The following is a 25,325-nucleotide window of genomic DNA, read 5'->3' as shown; positions in this document are numbered from 1 at the left end:
TTTGGGTTGAAGCCATTCAACAAGTCTCTAGGGAGTTCCAAACTTTTTCACATTTTCCTTTCTTCTTCTGAGCCCTCCAAACTGTTCCAGCCTCTACCTACTACCAGTTTCAAAGTCACTTCCACACTTATGAGTATCTTTTTAGTAGCACCCCACTCCTGGTACCAGTTTACTGTCTTAGTCCATTTTCATGCTGCTGATAAAGACATACCCAAGACAGGGCAATTTACAAAAGAAAGAGGTTTAATGGACTGAAAATTCCACATAGCTGGAGAGGCCTCACAATCATGGCAGAAGGTGAAAGGCATGTCTCACATGGTGGCAGAAAAGAGAAGAGGGCTTTTGCAGGGAAATTCCCCCTTATAAAACCATCAGATCTCATGAGACTTACTGTCACAAGAACAGCACAAGAAAGATCTGCCCCCATGATTCAATTACCTCCCACCAGGTACCTCCCACAACACATGGGAATTCAAGATGAGATTTGGGTGGGGACACAGCCAAACCATATCAATTAGTTTGCCTCAAGTAGAGAATATAGATTTCTCTTTCTTCACATTTTTATGATTTCTAGTGATGATTTTTGAGTTAGCCAGAATTACTGATTACCTATTAAAATATTAGGCATTCTTCTAAGTAAGTGCCTTGATGCATTATTTTATTTAATTCTCACTACAACCTTAAGAGGTAATTGCAGAATGTGAAAATGAGGCTTTCCATGTCTGTGGTATTTGCCTAAGATCACTCAGTTTGTGTCAGATGTGGTGTTGGAACGCAGGGCTAAACAACAAGCAAAAGAAACTAGCTGGGACTGCCCTCATGTCCTGAGAGAGGAATCACATGCACAGTAGAACATGTGTTCATCCTTTAATGCATGCCTTGTCTGGGTACCTTTTTCTTTGTGAAATTATGACAGTTAATGTAGTTTCCTTCTCTGTGTTAATTGGACAGAAGATTTGGTTTATAATCCCATCACATATCTGCAAGATGAAAAGCAGCTTTTTTGGTTCAGCAGGTAAAATCAGTGCTTCAAATGGAAAGCCTTAAACCTCAATTATTGAATGCAGTGGTCCAAACACAAACTCTGGTTGTCCAGGCAAAAATATCAGCAAGAATTCATTTGTCTATTTCTAATTAAGCCTATCTCCAGAGTCTCTGCCTTAATCATCCCAGTTGTACAAGTGTTCATGTAATGAATCAGCAGGGAGAATCTGGCTGCTTTTGCTTTGATCGAAATGCTCCATGGTCTTACATTCTCAGAGGCAGACCAGGACTCTGTGACTGATGGCCACCATGTTGTTAACTTCTACAAGTGATTGGATCAGATGGCTTAGCTGTTAGTAAATGCAAGGCTTGATAGATCTCAACACAGCTCACATATTATGATTCCTAGAGATAATAATGATGATTTTCAAGATAGCCAACATTATTGACAACTTATTAAAATAACAGACATCCTTCTTAGTTGTATGTACCCCTCTTCCTACAACTTCACTGCTGCATTCTCCCAACTAGGGACATCCGAATTAATGAGGTGCTAGTGCACAAACTCTCCCAAAAGATAACAAAATACATAGAGAAATATTTCCATGGCTCTAACCAGGTTACTGGTGGTTTTTTTGTTTTATTTTTTTGCTTATAGTGCCGCGTTCTACTCAGCTGATTAAAAGGACTTCTATTATGATTTGGCCAGTTGTAGGTATGTGGAATTTTATTACCACTTCATTTGTAAGTAAAGTGCTTTCCTGGAACACAGGTATGCTAATATATACAACAAGCACGTCCTCAGGGAGAATATGAATAACAATTCAGAATTTTATTTGCTTATTATTTATAGATTGGCTCACATTGTTAGGGAGATGCTAGATCACAGTCTGACATGAAGCTGCTGTACCAGTGTATGGGACTTTATATCTTTTCTGATCCTTTCTTTGGCAAAGAGCGTGGAGATTAGATTTACTTTCATGAACTACTGCTTGTCATTCCTTTCTGCCTGAAATTAGAATACACACAAGGCAGCAGAAAGAAGCTGGGCAATACAGTATATATTTGTAGAAATGGTACAAAACTGAGGATAATGTAGCTTTGCCTTTATCTTGGCTTTGGTGCACAGTGCCATGGTGATTAGGGACAGGGAAATTGAAAATCCTCTAGAAATGACCTCTGCTGTGTTTCCTATTACCCAAACCTTTGTGTTCAGAACACAAGTACATTTAAGGGAAAACAAATGGGGACTTGTTCTCTGGATTTCAGCGAGCCTGGCCCTTTTGAAAATTCCTTTTGGATCTAGCTGTTCTGAATATTTCATGGTTGTATATATTTAATTAATTAACATGCTTTCATGGCATATTTTAATGTACTCATGATATTTATTCTGCTAGGCAACTCTTGGTTAATGATATCAGTAGTAGACTCAAGGCATGCTGGACGACCATGTTGGAATTGACTAAATAATGAGCTGTTTACTAAGTCCCCTACACTGTGAGACACAGAGGTAGGCCCTTAAGCATGTTACCTCTGTTCCTATCAGAGGCAGGCCAGATGTGTATAATCACCCACAATTTATTTATGGAGGAACTGAGACTCAGCTAATCTTGTAAATTGCTTTAGCAAAGTCATATACTGGCTAACCAGCAGAGCTAGGATTCCAACTCAGATGTGACCCTCCAAGTCCCAGCCCAGCATTGTCACCTGTTAGACCCCACAAAGGCTTTTAAACCACTGAACCTCACTTTTTCTCAAAGGTACAAATGGGAAAATACCTGTGCTGTTTAATTTCCTATAACAACACAGAAAGAAATTGAAATACTGCATGAGAAAATGCTTTGTAAGCTTTCTAGTGCTACAAATAGGAGAGGCATTATTGTAATGAAGCAGACTAGGCATATATAATCCCCAAACAGGCTAGAATCTAGAATCTTTATGGCTTACCAAAGCAGGTAGACCAACAAGGAGCTATAACCTGGCAACTGAAGACTGTGTCTCCCTCTACATATAATCCTGCCCATATCCTGGCTTGAAATAAAACTTTTTTCTTGCTGTGATTTCATGCATAGCATGAAGATTACATTTTTATGGTTAATGTTGCCAATTGTGTTGGTGACGTTATTCATTGTTTCCAGGTTTCTCCACACATACAAATAAAACTTCAAAAACATTCATTTCATTTGTGCAAATGGATCAAGTTCTCATTAATATTTGTGTTAAAAGGTAAAATACATTGAAAGGATTTTCCAGATCAGGGGTGAGGGCCCTTTAAATCTCACCACCCCCTAAAAAAAATTGTCATAGTGGCTCACAATTTTCAGACTATTACTATTCAGAAGAGCGCTGTCACTGCCCACCCCCAACTCCGTCAGAATCCATAAAACATGAGCAGGTTGCATAATTTCCTCCTTAACTCTATCACCTCTGTAATCACATTTCTTTTTAACACATTCATCAGGACACAAAGCAGAACTCTGGGTATTTCATTGGCCTTTGATTTGCACATTAAACTTTCCAGCTTTTGGATTTTTGAAATAAGCACTAATTCTGCGGGAAGTATTAAGGGAGAGGAACTTACGTGGCCTCACGTAGACACTCCTTGTTGGATTTCTGAGTCTGATGCTGTCCGTAGCCCCCTGAAACTTGTAACTGGTGGCTAAAAATACTTTGAAAGAGAACTCAGGATAGGCATCAACTGTGGTGTATTTGAGAAGAGCTTATTGCTTGGGAGAGAATGTGATTCATCACCTCACCCACTGTCACTTTGTGTCAGTCCTGCTGTCCCCCCACCCCGCATGGAGCATAGCGGTGTGACTCTTCCCTGGATTGTCAAGCAAAACTAAATATGACAAATAAGCAAGCGCACAGTGGAAAGGCAGGTATGATTGTAATGTAGGAGAAAATTTAGAATACTAATATTAAAAAAGGATGCCAATAAATTTGAAAATTCATATGAAATAAACCATTTCTGAAATGAAATTAATTACCAAATCAAGAAAAAAATAGAAAACCTTAGTCAACCTATAAATACTAATAACATTTGTATGGAGGGAGACTCCAAAGCTCCTCATCAGCATTTATATGCAGCACCATATTCAGAGAGCGTGGGTACCAGAAAACTTAGACTGCATGGGTGGGCCGTTTCCCAAGGAACTGACATTCTGAGAGACAAGACTGATGATATGCCTGTCCTGATATGAAAGGCAAAACATTAGTTTTATGTCTAATATAAAAGGTAAAACATTAGTCTCTGTGTAAAGCCTTGGAGTCAGTCTCAGTGTCAATAATTATAGCAGCAATGACCACTGTGACTATAATGGGTATCAATTATTGAGCACTTACTATGATTTGGGCACTTTACATACATTGTCTCATTCCATTTATTACACATATTAAGCCCGTGAAATAGGTAATATTATCCCGATTTTATAAATGGAGACCTGACACTGAAAGAGATGACAGGATTTGCTGAAGGTCATCTTGCTAATGATGGGTAGATCTAGGCTCAGTTTTAACCAACTTGGAGTTTTTTGTGAAATGATCTGATTTAGAAGCACTTCTCTTCAAGATACAAGAAGGCAGAACAACACAACACATAAAAGCTATGAATTGGGGCAGCTGCAAGGAAATGCATTGAATCCATTTTTGTGACTGAGAAATTTTTCTATTAGTTTAACTGAGGATTGTTACATAACATTGCTGCTATACCTGGAACGTAATTTCATTTAAATGTGATTACAATGACCTTTTGCAGAGGACGTTGAGTAAAATTATGCTTTTTTTCTTTATAGTGTGCAATTCATATAGTCTTCAATGCTTTTCTTTAGGTTTTTGTCTCTGGGCTTTTACAATCCTCACCTGGATTACAATGGACAGAATAATACTTAATTGGTTAATTATCGTTGTGTGCAGATATAGAAGGGCTATAAACTCTCCATCACTGCTTCCCTGGGTCCTTCCACTGAGCCTGGAACATAGTAGGTACACAGCAAATGTGGACTGAGAGCTTGAAATACCTGGCACGGTGCTGAACTCCATAAATATCAGTTGTCCTGTCTTCTCCTGACACACAGAAAACCCAAGTTCAAAACACAAGTAAAACATAATTTCTTTCCCCATGAGAGATATCCACCCATCTCTGCCCCATCTCCTGGTCTGATTGCTTCAAAGATATAGTCATCTACAGAGAGTGAAGACAAGCCCAACATTGTAATCGATGGACCTAGGGAATTGACTGGGAGCAATGCAAATAGAAAATGACGTTCAACGTTGCCTGCAGCATGAAGACAAAAGAGAGTGAAGACAGTGTTGATTGCTTTCAGCATTTTACAAAACATGTTTAATGGTTTTACATACTACTAGATTGCAAACTTCTTAAATATAGGGATTGTGCACCTAATGCAACACCTTGCCTTAAGAATGCACTAGTAAAGTCCTAATGAAATGGAACTCCAAGCAGTATTTTCAGAGCATCAGATTAATTTTAGGCTGGACTGGTCTCTTCCATGGTCACTGTCATCATGGATGTCATTGCATAGTAAGAAGCTAACTGGCTGATACATATGAAAGTTGGTTGTAAATGCTGAAAGGCAGAAATTTTGGATGGAAGGAAGATTTGAACAAAGGGTTTATAAACCAAAGATAGTAGGGAGGTTTGGGCAGATAAATCTAACAAGAACTCCAAGCTGCCAAGCCTCCTGCATTCTGGAATGGAAATCTCCCCATTTAGTCTTCTGTTCTTCTCCCCTTCTTCTAAATGTCTTTCTTTTCCCTCCAGGGCACTAAGGAGCCTAATGAGCTGTTAAATATTTTGAGATTCTTAGGAAAATAATCATAGCACTTTTAAATGCCTTTCTTTTTATTCAGAGAGGATGACAATATTATACATGAGACTATGCATGCATAAAAATGGTATGCAGAAATAAAATAGGAAGAAAGAATGGAAGTTGGAAGAAACAGAGTGAGAAGCCTTCTCTTTGGGAAAGGTCCACTTTTTTCAAAACAAAGCTGGATGGAAGTGCTGATTGTGAAAGAACGCATTTCAGAGATTCTGAGTTGCTTACTAGATAGTGTAAGTTTACTTTTTCTATCCTGTAAAGTACTCCTACTCTGCAAATTCTCTTTCTCCCTCTTCAGACACACACATACATACACACCGCCCTAACCCAGGCCAGATGAAGTCTCTCAAAGATTCTAAGTACTAAAAGACAGTTGTGCATGTCATGTGTTATAGAAATGAAAAGAATACTAAGTGATAGATTATAAAATGTAAATTTTCAAAATTTTACCAAATATAAGCATAAGCCAATATTAAAATATCTTTCTCGCCTTTCTTAACTTTTTCTATTTTTGGTACCTCTGTTTTTCTAGTGTACTAAGCCAGTGTTCACTTTGCCTATTGGGTGTCCCTCAACTAATATACTCTCTTCTGCATCCTTCACCCCACTTTTCTGCTTCACTTATAAAGCAATCCACACAAATCGCCCCCTTCCTTTCTTTACTGACTAATTCATTTCTTTTCTCTGTGCCTCATTTTATTTTCCTGTCATATCTAAAGCAAACTGAAGCTTCTCTCTATTTCAAAAGACAGATGAACTTGTTGCCCTAAGAGCTAAATTATTTTCTTATTTGTATGATATGTTTTACACCTTCAGTCTTAAAACTTTCTAGAATAGCAAAAATAAAAACCTCTTTTTTCGGTATTTTTGGAACATCCTTCATATCAACATAGAGTCCATTTTCTTTTTTTGAGTTTATGTGCATTTATGTGACTAAGACAGATTTGGTTTTAGATAATTACCATCTAATAAAGTTCTATGCCATTAGGAGTGAAGGATGGGCAAGTGCTGGTACTACATTAGTAGGTTTTTAATTGTCGAAATAGTGAAATCTTGTCACTTGCAGCTGGATAAGTGTTAACAGAAAAAGTCTAACACCAAATGGAGGAGGTTCTGATCCATTGGAGAAATGTCAAATTTTCTACTCTGCCTCCACTGCCCCAAACAGAGAAGGCTTTCTCTGTCTCTGTGGGGCAGCTTTCTAAAGTGAAGTGAAATACTTGGCCACCTCTTTCCAAACGTATCCCCAACTCCTCAAAGTGGCCAAGAGCAGCTTGTGTAAGCTCAGTGGTCTGCTGAGATGAAGATCCTCTGTATTCCCACTGAAAATTAAATGTGCCCCCATGTCAATCCAGGTCCTCTGAGAAGCAGACACCAAGACTAAATGAAAGTCATGAGAATTTTATTAAGAGAAATATTTGTGTGAAAGGAGGTAAGTAGGGAACTGGAGAAGGTTGAAGAGCCGACTGCCATGCAAATGAGACCCTAAGTGAGGGAGAAGGGAGAGAAAATTGGATGGAAATGTCTTAGACTGCCCGGCATTCTAAGCCAGTAGGGAGTCATTGAGCCAATGTCGGGCAACAAAGAAATTTTTTGCTGCAGGAATGGGTCTGCCTTCACATCCCTACTGCCTTCAGGGTTTAGCCTGGCCTCAGCACAAATGCTGTGATTTCCAAGCGAAGCATCTGGGCTGCTTAGTGATTGCACCCCCTGTGGTGAGAGGTCCTTGAGACATATTTACATGGCCTCCACAATCCATGCCTTGGACTTCTCCACGCAAGTGCAGGGAGCAACTCCTCCATGGGGCTTTTTTCCTCCTTGATGGAACAGGAAGGAAGAAGGTCAGTGGGAAGGTTTATAGATGCCCTGGCTGCTGTTGACCTTGATGCCACAACCAGCAAGTACCCTCTTATCCATTATCCAATCTAAATCCCTCTCATCCTGAGCTGTTACCTCAATGGGTCTTGGTAGCCTATCTAGTAGTGTGATCTAGATCTTTGTATCTGAACCACATGAAAAGTTGGTGTTTATACCCTTCTCAGTGTAGGGATGTTGCATCTGTCTGTTCACAGTTAATAGGCAGTGCCAAGGAGGTGGTTCCATAGATCACTTGGGTTCCCCATGTATCCTCCCTGTCTCATTGTGTAAAAGCAGCTCTACCCTCCTGCTGGTCAAGGGCAATTATAATCACTATGGTAATTCTTCTTTCCACCTACAATCTTAAGGCAAAAGGGTAGAAAGTGCCCTGCTGACAGCCATAATTTGTACTTCATACTTTACTATACTTCAGGGGTGTGTCTCCTTTGTAGAATGTGTCCCCTATAGGACCAAGACCTACAATCCTACAGAGCCTAGGGATTCAGGGACAGGAAACACATTGGGAGCAATACATGGAGACACTCCTGTTTCTATCCCTTGGTTCCTACTCCCATGTGTCCTTCTTATTGGAAATGGTGCTTTTCAAAGACTCTATAAATATACTGCCTCCTGCAGGATGCATCCCATTATTTCAGAATATTTCCTCCAAGCCAACATTTCAGTTGCCAGATTGTCTCACAGATAAGGAGCCTAAGATATTATCCTCTACATTCTGTCTATTGTTGGCTGTGAATGGCTCCCGAGAGCTTTAACTCCCTTCGTTTATGGCCTTCAATAGGCAGAAAAAGGCTTCAAGCAGAGTGACACCTGTCCTTGAGATTAGAAGCCATCAGCTTTTGTGGGCATCATCCACCAAAGCTATAGTTGACATTTGGGTTAGACAAACAGGCATTTCACTGGCTTTTGGCATTGTCCCTTAGTTTTTTTTGACAATTCCCGATAACTTCTGAGCATCTTCCTATAAAAAGAAAAAAAATGTATGATGTGGCTTTATATTGCTTGCCTTTTAAAAATATGCTTTATTTTCTAATTGGATTTCTCCTTATGTTGGTTTCCAAGACATTTAAACACCTCCCTCTTTTACCAGTGCTCTAGAATTAAGTATCAAAGAATCATAATTATTTATTAGTAGATATAGCTAGCCTAAAATTGTATAGGTTGTCCTTTGTCACAGACACCTCCCTTACAAAGGGAAATTAATTTAAATTCTAAAACACAAGTAAGTGAAGCATAATTTACTTTTGAGATAACTATAAAATGACTGTATATGTGGGTTCCAAGTTCTGTCTGCCTCGCTCTGGGTTTTGAGCTGTAAGTTATTCAAGGCATATCTCATCTCAGGGGAAGGGAAAGGGAGAAAGTGAGCAGGAAAATACATCCTCAGTGATTGTAATCTCAGGATGTGAACACTTCTTGACCAATATATGCATAGATTCCTGGGGATTTACTAACACAAAGAATCGTATGTCCAGTAATGCTTGGTGCTCTATCAGGCACAACTGTCAGGGACGGTGATTTAGAAGAAGGGGAATTTATGTTTTGTCCTGCACAACTGATCTCTTTCCCAAGTCTAAAACTGAGCTGAACCAAAATGCCCCACTGGCTTGGATTATCTCCCAAAGGAGAAATTTACTTCTTTTATTCATGCCCTTATGTCATCAGTGATTTTAGATTCCAAGAAAATTGCTGCAGAGTGCAAGCTCTGAAAACCTGAGGTTCAATTTTGTCTCATTGCAGAAGCCTAGGTTCCACTTACTAGGTGAAAATAACAGAAAAAGAGGTGCTTTCAGCTTTCATATTTAAAGAAACCCAGGGGCAAGATCCTTCGTTCTGCTTTCAGGAGATTTTTCTTTTTATATAAATTGAAAAACAGAGCACCTTTCTCCCTTGGATTCTAGGAATTGGGTCTACATTCCTCTAGAAAGTTGACAAATTACTTCTCAGGCTTTTTTGCTGCCTGAATTGTCAAGTATAGCTATATGAGTCCAGTCTCTGGATCACCCAATGATGTAAGATTTGTCATTTAGAATGGGAAGTGAAATCACTAAAACCTCACTGCATTAGCATTTTAAAATCTGATCTGCTACTTTTGTAAGTTATATGTACTATATTGTTAATAACAGATTACACATATGTTATTTACTAGGTGACAGACTAGATAGATACATAGGCAGGCAGGCAGATACTCATTTGATTCTTACAAACACCTGTGGGATGCTATTTTTTCCTAAGTTATCACTGAAAATACTGAAGCATGGAGTACTTAAGTAATTTACCCGAGGCCGTGTTACAATTGTGTTGCACAGCTGGCAGCTGGGAGGGTTCTGATGTCACAGTCTGTGCTCTTAACTACTACACCACACTGCCCTTTCTCTGTTCGAAACTATAAGGGTTAAAACTACCCCTTCTCTGTTAGAAATCACAGGCTGTATTACACATGGTCAACATTTGTAACCTACCTATTATCTAGTCAGAGTATAAATTATCTATGTTTACAAATTAGTAAAATCAGAATCCAGATGGCCAGGAGCTTTCAGTTTGCTTACTAGTTCCCGCTGAATGATGGTGGCTGCTTGGAGGATGTATGGAGAACTGTTTTTAGAGGCAATAGCAAAGTGTGACCAACCCTCTCAGAGCCCTGTCCACATCTTAGCACCCAGTAGTTCAGCATTTGCTGACTCTGGGAATTTCCAACTGCAAACACCTTGCTTAGGGACTTTCAGTGTCCTCTGGAACTCTCTTCATCGGTACACGTAGAGCAGGCAGAAAGTGCCTGGCTCTTAATGCCCCGGGAACAGCCAAAGACTGGCTGGAGTTGGTGGGAAAATACCCAGCCCTCATGCCCTTGTGGAGGGGAACTCTGAGGCATGCTCTGTGTGCACTGCACAGGTCCCCGGCAGGCTGGAGCGCCACCCGCCTATAGAGCTACCTGCTCACTAATGGGCCATGCATGTGAATTTACTTGTCTTATACATGCCTTTATGCATCAGTGCACTGGTTTCTTTCCAGTCCTTGTCTTGCTTTCCCATTAACTTACCGTGGCTTCCTGGTAAGTCAAATCCATTTCTTAAACTCAATTATTCATCTCAGTGTCTGTTTCTGGGGCACCTAAGACAAATGTCATGAACGATTAGTGATGCCTAATAGGGGCACAAAACAGGGAAGTGGCTATTTGCCTTTCAGGTGTTTGGCAACCTTGAATTCCGTGGCAAGTATATAAGACTTACCTGCTTGGCTATAGAACATTGTGTTGTTATATGTGACATTAGGGAATAATAGCTACCTCACAGGCTTTAGGAGAGATTTACATGATTCTCTTGCTTGTGGTTTTCTTTCAACAATAACAGATTATGTTGATAAGCAAAGTTGCTGAGAAAGTAGATTGATGCATCTGTCCAAGGATTGGCCTACAGAAAATCATTTCCCTAATTCTTCAAGGATTCAGGAAGGGCTGGGCCAATTCTGGCAGATCCCATTCCTCAGGCCTTTGGGAGTGGTTATTACCATCATGAGTTGGATAGAACAAATAGGAGGGATTAAATTATAATATGTGCCCCAATTTGTTCTAAATGTGAAAGTACTTTTCAAAACCTGAAGGATGTAGGTAGCATATTATTGGCAAAATGCTGACTCTCCTGATTCAAAAGAGTCACAGGTGGAGAAGCAACACACACATAAAAGGTATCAGAGAATGGATAGGGCTCTGGAAACAAACGAAAGAGAAAGAGAGCTGATACCTAGTTATTTAGACTCAGTAGGCCTCAGTTGTCCATCTGTAAAACAGATAATAATGGGACTCCTAAGGTTGTGGCAAGAATAAATGCCAATGCAGTGCCAGACACGTGGTGTTCACTCAATGCATGCAAGCTGTGTTGTTATTAATAGTATTACTATTTGGCTTAAGCTGCCTAAGTCAGCCTTATATCATCCATAGATTATACCATAGTTTATTATATAATTACATTTTTGTTGAAATGCATTGCTGTAGTCTTTTAATTATGTTCAAGGGTGCTAGAGTTCAACAGCTGGGATGTATTTTAAGGAAAGAGTGGTCATTTGTGTCAGATATTGCTGAAAGGTGAATGAAATTCGATTAACTGTAATACAGGATTTACTGTGCAGTAATCCAGTTGTATTTTCCCTAATAAAGGACTGTTCCTAAAAGTCTATTCAACTGTTGCTGCTGCTGAAAGACACCTTTTGGTGAGGAATATGTGAGGTTCTGTTTTACTGCAAGTTGGCAATGCACACACATCCTCACAAGCTACTGGAAATCAATTACATTTGGTCTTCACCGTGGAATTTGAGTAGCACCTGTGGTTAAAATGGCTGCATTGGGTAAAGAGGCTAATGTTTGTCCTGCTGTTTCCAGGAACTCATTGGCTTAAAGTAGTTTTGTTGAAACAAATAAGATGAAAGAACCTGAAGAGGAGGCTGGAGTTTTTGATGGTCTGTGAAGGCGAATGTGGTCCCCTGCTTTCCAGGATTAGGACAGCTCAACTCCTAAAATTACGAAGGGAAGTCTGTGGCAAGCCCATCTGCCACTCTGTAGAGTCAGCTTCCTCTGAAGAGCCTGGTGTTGATACCATGAAGCTGTGACAGCGCTCACAGTATTGCAATTTAGGGGAATTTCTTGCATGAAATATTGTACAATGGCCTTCGCTGGTTTTATGTTTTATGACATTTCTGCAAATATATTTCTTTTTCTTGTGTTTTAAAAATTATAGTATAGTTTTCTCTCTCTACAGACATACACACAAACTTTTTGTAAAATATAAATGTTTGGAAAACAGGAAAAAATGCTCATAATCCCACCATTGAACACAGTACTTTTCCATGCTAACTAGATATATTTATATACATTTTTACAAAGTTGTCATAACTGAAGCATATGTTTATACCCTTTTTGTTGAACATTTTATCGTAAGAATTTTTTGTAAAAATTTTTTATGTTCCTAGACAGATTATGTAGTTCTCTCTTTTATTAGCCAGATAATATTCCATAAAGTGATGTCAACACAATTTTCTGTACCATTCTTTCACTAGTGTTAGATGCTTCCAACAAATTACTTCCAACTTGCTCACTGTTGTAAATACTACAGCAATAGGCATTTTTTCCCATGTGACCTTTTTCAGCCCTTGAGCTCTTTCTTGGGCAAGATCCTATCAGTCAGACAATAGCAGCAGAATATATTGATATAGGAGTTAAGAAGAAATCCTGTAGGCAGACAGGGTACAGAAGTCCTGGTTAGGGCTTTTCTTTTTAATGAAAAAATCATTTTCTTACAAAGAGCAGCCTGTAAAATTGAGCTTCAGACATAGACAAGCAAGGTGGATGCTGGCAAGAACTAAGGACTAGATATGTTCAAGATGGCAGCTCAGTCTTCCCTTCTTTGCCAGCCATGTGTACTGTAAGGAGTAGACAAGATGACGCTGATCACCTGGGAAGCTCAGTCACATAATAAGATTAAAGTGGGGTGGCCAGCTTTCCCCCTGCACTATGTAGACATCATACCTGATCAAACCAATATGTGAGCCCCATGAAAACTAAACACTGCCTCTCAAACTGGGTATAAAATCCACCAGCCAGTCCTTTCCACTCAGAGACTCCTCTCTCTACAAAGAAAGCAGTTTCCTCTCCCCTCCCCTCCCCTCCCCTCTTCTCTCCTCTCCTCCCTATTAAACCTCTGCTGCTAAATTTCTGTGTGTCTGTGTCCTACATTTTGCAGACACATGACAATGAACCCCAGGATATATACCCAAGATAACATAGCAGCTTCAGTATGACTGTTTAGAAGATATGCTAGGAGAAGGAGCAGGTGTATAATAAAGGAAACTGAGAGGAAACAGACCCAAGGAAGGAGAGCAGCCTGAGAATGTGGAGCCCCTGAAGTTGAGTCACAAATATTACAAAGAGTGATTTGTTGGTTATGTCAAATGCTGCTGAAAGGTGAATAAAGTGAAGGCAGGAAATTGATCATTGGGAATTGCAGGCACTGTGGTAAGCACCTAGATGACCTCAGATAGCCACAAGCCCTACTTTTCTAGAACCAAATGTCTAGTGGAAGAAACATGATCCTACAACCACGTGGTTAGTGTTGAATTGCAGTAAGATAATTGCTCTAATAGAAAGAAATATAGTTCTATGAGAATACAGGTTATTTCTGACTGAAAATGGTTTGATTTACAATTTTTTGACTTTACGGTGGTACAGAAGCAATACCCATTCAGCAGAAACTATACTTAGAATTTTGATCTTTTACTCATCTAGCAATATGCAGTACAATAGTCTCTCTCAATGCTGGGCTGTGGCAGCAAGACATTCTGTTTTCCATCTTGTGTAGTATTCAATGAATTACCTATTTAATGCATTATTATGAAATAGGCTTTGTCTTTGATGATTTTGCCAAACTGCAGGCTAACATAAGAGTTCTGAACGAGTTTTAAGGTAGGACTGATGTTCAGTAGGCTAGGTGTATTAAATGCATTTTTGATTCAGGATATTTTCAAGTGTTTTAAACCACGGTATTTTCAAATTACAATATATTTAACCCCATTGTAAGTCAAGGGACATCTGTATAATAAAGAAGAAGCTGACATAGAGTTGGAATGCAAAGAACATGGTAGACAAATGAGACAGCGTATACAAAGGCCCTGGGAAGAGGGAGTTTGACACACTGGAGACCTGAAGATCGGTGAGCCTCGAGCCTAGGCAGAGAGAGGGGAACTACAGTAGGTGAGACTGAGTGGGGCCCAGACCACACACAGCCTCACAATCCATATTAAGGAGTTCAGCGTTACTCTAGGGAGAGATGTTATCCGATATGTATTTTGAAAAGCTCACTCTCGCCAAAGTGTGAAAGGTGAATTGAAGTTGTGCTTAAGACGCTGTGGTTTCTCATGAACAATCATAGAAGACAAGGCATAAAATTGGTGATGATGGAAATTTCTGTAACGTCTTCCAAAATATTTTTCCCAAGGACTGAATTATAGTCGCTGAGGCCACTGTTTTTTTAAAATAATGCTCTAGTGATCGTGCAGTCGATGTTACTGGAAAGCATGGGAGAACTGTGTACAGAGTGATTCCTTCATGGAGAAAGTGTCATGTATGCGCAAAAAATTCTTAGTCTCATCTCAAACTCTGAAGCAACAATCACAGCTCTTTACCAGCAATTTGCAGCATGTAGAGTTGAAGACAGAACTTTTTCTGTCTTTGAGTTTCTTTTTAAATTTACATTTAGTTTTTTAAAAAAACTTTTATTTTGGGTTCGAGGGTACGTGTTAAGGTTTGTTATGTAAGTAAACTCACGTCGCGGGAGTTTGTTACACAGATTATTTCATCACCCAGGTATTAAACCCAGTACCAAATAGCTATCTTTTCTGCTCCTCTCCCTTCTCTCACCCTCCACCCTCAAGTAGACCCTAGTATCCATTATTCCCTTCTTTATGTCTGTGAGTTCTCATCATTTTGCTCCCACTTATAAGTGAGAACATGCAGTATTTCGTTTTCTCTTCCTGGATTAGTTTGCCAAGGATGATAATCACCAGTTCTGTCCATGTTCCCACAAAAGACATGATCTCATTCTCCTTTATGGCTGCCTAGTATTCTATGGTGTATAGGTACCACATTTTATTTATCCAGTATGTCACTGATGGGTATTTAGATTCATTCCATGTCTTTGTTATTGTGAATAGTGCTGCAGTGAACATTCCCATGCATGTGTCTTTATGATAAAATAATTTGTATTTCTCTGGGTATATCCTCAGTATTGGAATTGCTGGGTTGAGTGGTAGTTCTGCTTTTAGCTCCCTGAGGAGTCACCATCCTGCCTTCCACAATGGTTAAACTATTTGCACTCCCAACGACAGTGTAAAAGTGTTCCATTTTCTCCAGAACCTTACCAGCATCTGTTACTTTTTGACTTTTTCATTGCAGCCATTTTGACTGGTGTGAGATGGCATCTCATTGTGGTTTTAATTTGCATTTCTCTAATGATAAGTGATATTGAGCTTTTTATCACGTGCTTTTGGTTGCATGTATGTCTTCTTTTGTAAAGTGTCTGTTCATGTCCTTTGCCCACTTTTTAATGGGGTTACTTGTTTTTCTCTCATAATTTTGTCTGAGTTACTTATAGATGTTCTATATCAGGCCTTTGTCATATGCATAGTTTGTAAATATTCTCATTCCATAGAGTAGTCTGTTTGCTCTGCTGATAATATCTTTTACTGTGCAGAAGCTCTTAAGTTTAATTACATCCCACATGGCAATTTTTGCTTTTGTTGCAATTGTCTTTGGCGTCTCATAAAATCTTTGCCCACTTTTGTGTTCAAGATGGTATTGCCTAGGTTGTCCTCCAGGGTTTTTATAGTTTTGGATCTTAAAATTAAGTGTTTAATCCATCTTTTGTTGATTTTTGATATTGTGTGAAGATAGGGTGCAGCTTCAGCCTTTTGCTAGCCAGTTATCTCAGCACGATTTATTGAATAGGGAGTCTTTTTCCCCATTGCTTGTTTTTCTCAGCTTTGTCAAGGATCAGATGATCATAAGTGTGAGCGCTTATTTGTGTTCCAGAGATGTGAGAGAATTTTATCTAAACTTTCTCAATTGTAATTTGCTGGCCATGAGGAAGTAGGCAGCCTGAAACGATGAGGGGTGTTGAGGGTGTTCTGAAGGAGACTGAGAGATGTGGTTGAAAACCTTGACTTTTCAGATTTTATCACTTAATATTTCACTTGACATTCAACAAGAGAAAAACCAGCTGAAATATTAGTACTTGAAGTAGTAGTTAGAACTTCATCTGTTGCAAATACCTCAAATTGACTTAAACGAAAATAATTTTTTTTTGTTACGTAACAGGAAAGCCTTGAAGCAAGCCAGCCTTACTTTCAGGTACACTTAGGAGCATAAATAATTTTACCCATTCTCAGTCCTTCTCTCAACTCTGTTCTCAGGTGCTCTTGCCACGTGATGTTCCCTAGATGTCCTAGGTTTGTGTCATACAGTTTAGTAGCCCTACCAGAAAGAGCACCTCTTTCTGTGAATCATACCTGAAGTCTCAGGAGTGACCTCTACTCCCCCCGTTGAGACAACAAACCCATTCATGAACCAGTCACTGAGGCTAGAGAGGAGTGAAATGCCTGGGAGCCAGGAATGATGCCAATTCCTCAAAACCACAGAGTCTGTGATTGAGACACCATGATCCTCAAAGGAAATTCATTAATGCTTGGCCTGCAAAAAAGACAGATGTCAACTGTAGGAGTTGATGAAGAACCCCTTCAGTGATTCGCAGAGTCTTAAGATTTATAATCAGCAAGTATGCGCTTGAAAGCTCTTCTATGTGTTCCTTTTCATCTCTCCTTTTAAAGGAATTCATTAACTTATTCATTCACTTATACTCATTTTTGTCCATAAAATACTGCAATAATTAATAAGGGCATATACTACATGTAAAGTGGTATAAATTAAAGATGGGGAAAAGAAGAAAGATAAGAGAGTAAAAGGAAATCTAGTGAGACTTACCTATCGTAGTCGGGCTGCAAATTTAACTATGGTTCTTTGGAGGTCTAAGAGGTAAGATTTGTCAGTTTCTCCATGGACAGGGATCATTATTTTAACATGATTCCCTTGATCTAAAGCATTTCTGGAAACCAGAACAGCCAGGAATTTCTCTTGCAGGTTGTGGACCAACCTTCTCAAAAGCAAATAGCAAAAAAACACAGTGACACATTTCACAGGACCCCTTTGCATAATTACTTTTCTGTATGATTATGCTCATTCTCAAGCATAATTCAGTCAAAGCAATTCTGGAGGGACGAATTTTTTAAAAGACTAGATTTAAAAAATGATTGTGCTGGAGTAAAGAATTCAGCAATGTCCTTTAGGTGATAAAGGCTGGGGTATGCATGGTTCAGGGTGCTGGTAACAATAGTTAAAATAGCAGTGGTACTTGTAATAATAACAGTATACTTATGCCCATGATAATCATTTATTGAGGATTATGCCAAATGCGAAATGTTTACACGTAAGAATTATCTCACAGATTGCTCAGAAAAGTGTCATAAGGTTATAACTGTCATTTATACCATGAGATTCCACTTTATGTAAATTTGAAATTGAAAAGTGTAAAGACTTACTTTATGCATAAAATTTGTAATAATGTGAATCCCACATTACGTGCATCCCTATGGGAAAATTAGTCCTGAATTGTGTAAATTTTGAGTTGTGAGAAATCCTCAGTAACTCATTCCTAGCATAAAATGCTGCAGTCGGTTATTCTCATATCACAGCTATTGAAGCTGAGGATTAATAAAGTCCGAGAACTGTCCCATTCATGAAGACAGAGCTGAGATTTGAATTCAGCATTCCAGAGCAGCCACTGTCTAAATTTCTTTTTCTAAACTAGGATCATTCTAGCATTTACTACACAATAAATGATTTTTTTAACTGGTCTAGTAAGCAAGTTGCATTGAAATATGTATGTTGCTTACTTAGAAAAATCCATTTTACACACAGTGACGAATGGAACATGTAATAATATTGTATTCCTACAGAGAGTTCTGTCCAAAATTGTGCCCCCTTGCATTTGAAAATTACTTCCAACCAACAAAGAAGGCCTACCCAATAAGCCCACCTCAGATGAGATAAGAGAGTTAGAACTAGATCTTAGCACTCCCAACCATCTCTGCCCATGGGTGATGATGAAAAAGAGTCAGAACACCTTCCCTGTGTAGCGGTCACTGAAGAAAGGCAGATCCCTTTCTGTTCACTCTAGAAAAGGTTAAAGATCTATATCTGCTGAGCTTTTAAATAAAAGAAAAAAAATTAATCTTAAGAAAGCAAAAACCATTGAGTGCTATTTGAGATTACAGAGAAAAGGCAGTGGAGTAATTCATTGACCATTCTTAGTTTCTTAGACATACGATTCTGCTTCGTTGCTCATTTTAAAGAACCAGAATTAGCTTGGCATGGTGGCTCATGCCTGTAATCTCAGCACTTTGGGAGGCCAAGGCACACAGATCACCTGGGGACAGGAGTTTGAGACTAGCCTGGCCAACACAGCAAACCCTATCTGTACTAAAACAATAAAAAATAAAAAAATAGTTGGATATGGTAGTGCATGCCTCTAATCTCAACTACTTGGGAGGCTGAGGCATGAGAATTGCTTGAACCCAGAAGGCAGATGCTGCAGTGAGCTGAGATCACACCACTGCACTCCAGCCTGGGTAACAGAGTGAGACCCTGCCTCCAAAAACACTAATTAACTAAATAAACAAATACATGAACCAAAATTAGGCACAAGCCTAAAAAGAAACACCTCTGATTTAGGCAAGGGGAGTATTTGTTTAGAGATTCCAACCTTGGCTGGAGTATTTGTTCTCTCTTTTTTTTTTTTTTTTTTTTTTGAGATGGAGTCTTGCTCTGTCGCCCAGGCTGGAGTGCAATGGCATGATCTCGGCTCAGTGCAACCTCTGGCTCCTGGGTTCAAGTGATTCTCCTGCCTCAGCCTCCTTAGTAGCTGGGATTATAGGCACATGCCACCATGCCCAGCTAATTTTTGTATTTTTAGTAGAGACGAGGTTTCACTGTGTTGGTCAGGCTGGTCTCAAACTCCTGACCTCATGATCTGCCCACCTTGGCCTCTCAAAGAGCTGGGATTACAGGCATGAGCCACCACACCCAGCCTGTTTGTTCATTTTTTAAGCCACTTCTCAAGGAAAAAATCACGAAAGTTTCCAAAAACGTTTATTTGTTCACTAGCTACCACATTAGCTGAAACAGCATTTCTGTACTCACTGCTATCAGAGCTAGCCTATCAGAAGGAGATAGAAAATGTCAGTGAAGTGAGAAGGTCATTACACTGTGGTATGATGTTGCTTCTTTGCTCCTTTTGCATGCCTATGCAACCAGCTCAGTGACTTTGGTTCAGTATAGTCCTACTGCTAAAAATTCTTGGCCTGGCAAGTTTGCTGCTATCCAGCAAGAGAAAAATTAAAGGTAATGGGATGGATGAGCAATAATCATGCCCTTGACATTCCAGCTTTTGTATGACTTTTCTTGGTAATTTATTTGGCTGCTCATTTCTTGGCGGGTCAAGAGTAAAATTATGCCCAGCTTCTTCTCATTCATCTTTGGGGTCCACAGCCTCCATGATTTAATTACCTCTACCTAGTCTCTAGCTTGACACATGGGGATTATGGGGATTACAATTCAAGATGAGATTTGAGTGAGGACACAAAGCATAACCATATCATTCTGCCCCAGGCCCTCTGAAATCTCATGTCCGTTTCATATTTCAAAACTAATCATGCCTTCCCAACAGCCCAAAGTCTTAATTCATTCCAACATTAACCCAAAAGTCCAAAGTCTTATCTGAGACAAAGCAAGTATCTTTTGCCTATGAGCCTGTAAAGTCAAAAGTAATGTACAATGGAGGTACAGGCATTGGGTAAATACACCTGTTTCAAATGGGACAAACTGGCCAAAAGGAAGAGGCTACAGGCCCTACGAACATCCATAATCTAGCAGGGCAGTCAAATGTTAAAGCTCCGAAATAATCACCTTTCACTCCATGTCTCACATCCAGGTCATGCTGATGCAAGAGATGGGCTCCCATGGCTTTGGGCAGCTGTGCCCCTATGGCTTTGCAGGGTACAATTCACATCTTGGCTGCTTTCATGGGCTGGCATTGAGTGTCTGTGGCTTTTCCAAGTGCATGATGCAAGCTGTCAGTGGATCTACCATTCTGGGGTCTTGAAGGACAGTGGTCCTCTTCTCACAGCTCCACTAGCCAGTGCATCAGTGGGGACTCAGTGTGGGGGCTCCAACCCCACATTTTTCTTCTGTACTGCCCTAGCAGAGGTTCTCCATGAGGGCTCCACACCTGCTGCAGACTTCTACATGGTCATCCAGGTATTTTCATACATCCTCTGAAATCGAGGCATAGGTTCCCAAACCTGAATTCTCGACTTCCGTGCACCCACAGGCCCAACATCACATGTTAGCCACCAAGTCTTGGGGTTTGCTCTGAAGCAATGTCCTGAGCTCTACGCTGGCCCCTTTCAGTCATGGCTGAGACACAGGGCACCAAGGCCTGAGTCTGCATGAAGCATCAAGTCCCTGAGCCTGGCACATAAGCCATTTTTTTCCCTCCTTGGTCCCTGGGACTGTAATGAGAGGGGCTACCGTGAAGACCTCTGACATGTCCTGGAGACATTTTCTCTATTGTCTTGACCACCAACATTTAGCTCCTCACTGCTTATCAAATTTCTGCAGCCAGTTTGAAATTATCCCCAGAAAATTGGTTTTTCTTTTCTATCACGTCATCAGGCTGCAAATTTTCCAAACTTTTATGCTCTTCTTTCCTTTTAAACATAAGTTCCAATTCCAAGTCATCTCTTTGTGAATGCATAAAACTGAATGCTTTTAAGAACACCCATATCACCTCTTGAATGCTTTGCTGCTAAGAAATTTCTACTCACCAGTTACCCTAAATCATCTCTTTCAAGTTCAGCATAGCAAGAGTTACCTTTATTCCAGTTCCCAACAAGTTATTCATCTCCATCTGAGACAACCTCAGCCCTCAGCCTGGACTTTATCATCCATATCACTATCAGCATTTTGGTCAAACCCATTCAACAAGTATCTAGGAAGTTCCAAACTTGCCCACATTTTTCTGTCTTCTTCTGAGCCCTCCAAACTCTTCCAGCCTCTGCCTGTTACCCAATTCTAAAGTCACTTCCACATTTTCAAATGTGTTTATATCAGCAGCACACTCCTGGTACCAATTTACTGTATTACTCCATTTTTATACTGCTGTAAAGAACTGCCTGAGATTAGGTAATTTATAATGGAAAGAGGTTCAATTGACTCACAGTTCAGCATGGCTGAGGAGGTCTCGGGAAACTTAAAATCATGGCAGAAGGTGAAGGGGAAGCAAGGTACATTCTTCACAAGGCAGCAGGAAGGAAAAGTGCTGAGCAAACAGGGAAGACCCCCTTATAAAACCATCAGGTATCATGAGTACTAACTCACTATCATGATAACACACTATGGGGGAAACCGTCCCTGTGATACAGTTACCTCCACATGATCTCTCCCTTGACATGTGGGGATTAGGGGAATTACAATTTATGATGAGATTTGGGTGGGGACACAAAGCCCAACCATGTCTCAAGGCAGTTCCTTTAGATGAAGTAAGTACTGCTCAAAGTTTGAAATGAAAACAATAAGAGGGTCAAGTAATTAATCCAGCCAAGAGTATCTTTGTGGCAAAATCCATGTTATAGTCATTAAAAAGTAACAGGTTTATACCCAGTTTCTTTCCTTTTATGTCCTCATCTAGTAAGCTACTTTAATGAATGAATGATCTCCACTTTTAATTTATGTCATGTCTTTCACATATCCTAAGTTTGACAGTTGAATTTTTGGTTCAAGATACAGAAGGGAAACAACCTCGCCCTTTTAAACTAATCTTTACCCAGAGTCACAGGTGAGCATGGATGCAGTATCAAGAATTTCTTCTTGTGAAAACACATCGGAGAATGACAAACTGCATTTTGTAGAAGTTAGAATGGTACGGTTCTAAGTTGATGGGAGTTTTGGCCAGATTGATCTTGGGTAAAATCTCTATTCTACACTTAGTGTTGACATTGAACAAGTTACTTTCACAGCCATCTGAAAAATGTTCCTCACTTTTGTCATTGTTTTTGATAAAACACTTGGCATATAATAGCTGCTCAATAAATGGTAGTTGTTATAACTACTATTATTTTATTTATAAGATGTGATTGACTGAAAATACAGTGAAAAATTCCAAGTGGCCTTAGGTAAAAACCAGCATTTTAATGAGAAGGAATTTCTTTGGTTATCCCATAGTCCTTCTATATCTGGAACTGACTATTTGCTTTCCAGTGCCCTTAAAGAGCAGGCAAAGGAATGGAAATCTCTTCTGCTGGATTGCCTGGAGCTGTACTTGGTTTCATGCCCCCGGGAAATTTTTTGATTAATTAAGCAACTTGGCATCCAATTGTGCATGCAGAAAAACCTGAGTAGTCATTAGATTTCTCTGCAATTCTCTAATCATTAGACTCAGCCCTTCTCAGGATTTTAGTACCTTCTTTCCTTATGGTGACTCCCTTGGAGGAAAATGGTGTTTGAAATGCTGTCATCTATTGATTTTCTTAAAACTTGGAGGCAATGGGTTGGATTTGCATCCCCCTTAATACTCAGGAGTATCCATGTTTCCAAAATCTAATGATAAATATTGACTAGCACTATAAACCATCTGTCATATGAGTGTACCTGACTATATTTATGTCATTTGTGTAATCTGCCCAACTGAGAAGAAGTTTTGGAATAAAACAGAGGAGACTAGTGGGTAGCACCATTTTCTAATGTGTCACATGACCTTTGGGTGGACCTTTGCTCTCAAGGAAATTCAGTTTTTGTATCTCTAAAGTGGAAGTGATAATGATAACTTCTGGCTCCGTCCTGTCATGTGACACTTGAAAGAGTTATGAAGGCTTTAATTGCCTTAGAAACAACTTTGTATGATTCTAGCCATTGGTGTTTTTCTTGGTAGTTTTTCAAATTCAAATGAAATGAGCATGACAATTTTTGGATGGGTTTTCATATGTCTCTATGATTGTCAATAAATGCATGTTGAGTGGAGTTGAAATGAAATTATATGACTCATCAGGACTCAGCTTTCTCTAATACATTGTCTTTGATCTACTTAAATCATTTCTTGAAAGTCATTTTTAACCCATGAGCATTTCACTCTACTTCTTGGAGTTTTTCTCCGTTAAGTACTGGAAGAGATGCGTTTGTGCCTCAATAAAAGATAGTGCTCATTGTGGTGGTAATTTATGTTCATTTATTAAATTTCCCCAATTAATTGTTAGCTCCCAGAGAGTATTTTATAAATATAAATAAGTGGTCCAAGTTGGGTTAATAGAAGTCTAAGAACTTTTATGACATAAAAATGTATTTGAGAGCTCTATTTAATGGTGCTTTATTTCTTTTACTTTTTTCCTCCCTCTCTTTTTTTTCCTCATCTAAGATAAAGTAAGGAAAGTTTATATTTTCATGCCATTTATTTTGTGTCTTTTACCTTTAGCCACCTCAGAGACACACAATGACGATTATTTTAAAAGCTCAGCCTTTAGAATCAAGCAGGCTTGGTGGGAAGTCTCGGTTTTGCCATTTTCTTCCTTTGAAATGTGGAGCAAGTGACTCAACTCTTCAGGAAATAATAATCCCTTCTTCTAAGAGCTGTTTTCAAAAGTAAATAAGGCACTAGACACAAAAAATGCACAGTATCTTGTCAGTGATCATCTGGTGTCAGTTTCTTGAGGAACATTTCTGGGAAAAGTTGAAAGCATTTGATTAAATTGATATCTATAGCTTTTGAAGAGTTGGTTAGAACATGAAAATTAAATAATTGCATTTTTAAGGATCAGAATTTCTTCACTATCTAATTTTATTTTAGAAAGAATTTGTTTAACTTTTAAAAGAAAAGCTCTTTATAAAGCTCACGTATCTGTAGCAGTGACTCTGTAAACTTTTTATTGAATTTCTCCTAAAATATACATGTGTTTAAAATTTAAAAAGGAAGAAAGAATATTTGGCAATAATGTATTGAGAGATTGGATCAAAAACCACAAATATTTTGAAACTTAATGCAACACATACCTAGATTTGCTAATTTATTTTTAGCTTTAGAAAGGCCAGTTCTTTAATCTCTTAATCAAAACGTTTGAAGTTTCCATTTCTAAATACATGAAATGATAATAAATAATGAGCCCAAAATTAAAATGCACCCATTTAAGGAGAAAAATGGGAATTTGATGGAAAGCGAATGTGAGTTTGAATAAAACAGATATATCCTTCGTCTCCTTTGATTTTCATCTCCAAGTTAATGAAGCACTGAAGTGGCAGCCAGCAGAAGTGCCTTTGGTTGAATTCTTTGGCTTTACATTTTTCATCCATGTCAGGTAGACTATATTTGTTCATGGATTAAGGAAGGATTAGGGCATTTAAGGTCTGGTGGCCTGGCCCTGTCTGTCTATGCTGGCATAGACTCTCCTCCCTGGGGCCATCTATTTTATTTGATGCTGCTATTATTTCTTCCTTACATGGTCTGAGAAATGTAATTCTAAAAGGTGTGTAGAGTGAGTACTTGATTGTGGCTGATTGAATTAGCTTGCAGGTGACCATGGAAAAGCCTTGTTTGTGTCAAGCCCGGGGTCGGGTCAAGTGCGGTCTCCATCCTGAAGATAATTGAGGTGTTGCAAGGTAAGGAGCAACATTTTAATAAGAAGTGGACAGAAAACCACAGAAGTTAAATAATGACTTACAAGATCATGGAGAAGCTCAGTACGGTGGGGAGAGTATAGACTAAATCATAAGAATTAGATTTTAATCTGAGTTCTGCCATTAATTAGCTCTATTTCTTTGAATGAATTATCATTTTTGGCTTCTCAGTCACACCCTCTTGAAAATGAATGGCCAGAGGAAAGAAAGACTAGGCAACCTCTAAGATCTTTCTAAGTGCTTTCTATTTCTTTATGTATCGCACATATATATATATATATATATATATATATATATATATATATATA

This window comes from Sapajus apella, unplaced genomic scaffold (genome assembly GCF_009761245.1).
Source record: "Sapajus apella isolate SASKATOON/1434 unplaced genomic scaffold, GSC_monkey_1.0 scaffold13, whole genome shotgun sequence".
NCBI classification, from domain to species: Eukaryota; Metazoa; Chordata; class Mammalia; order Primates; family Cebidae; genus Sapajus; species Sapajus apella.
Note: the sequence above shows the minus strand (reverse complement) of the source record.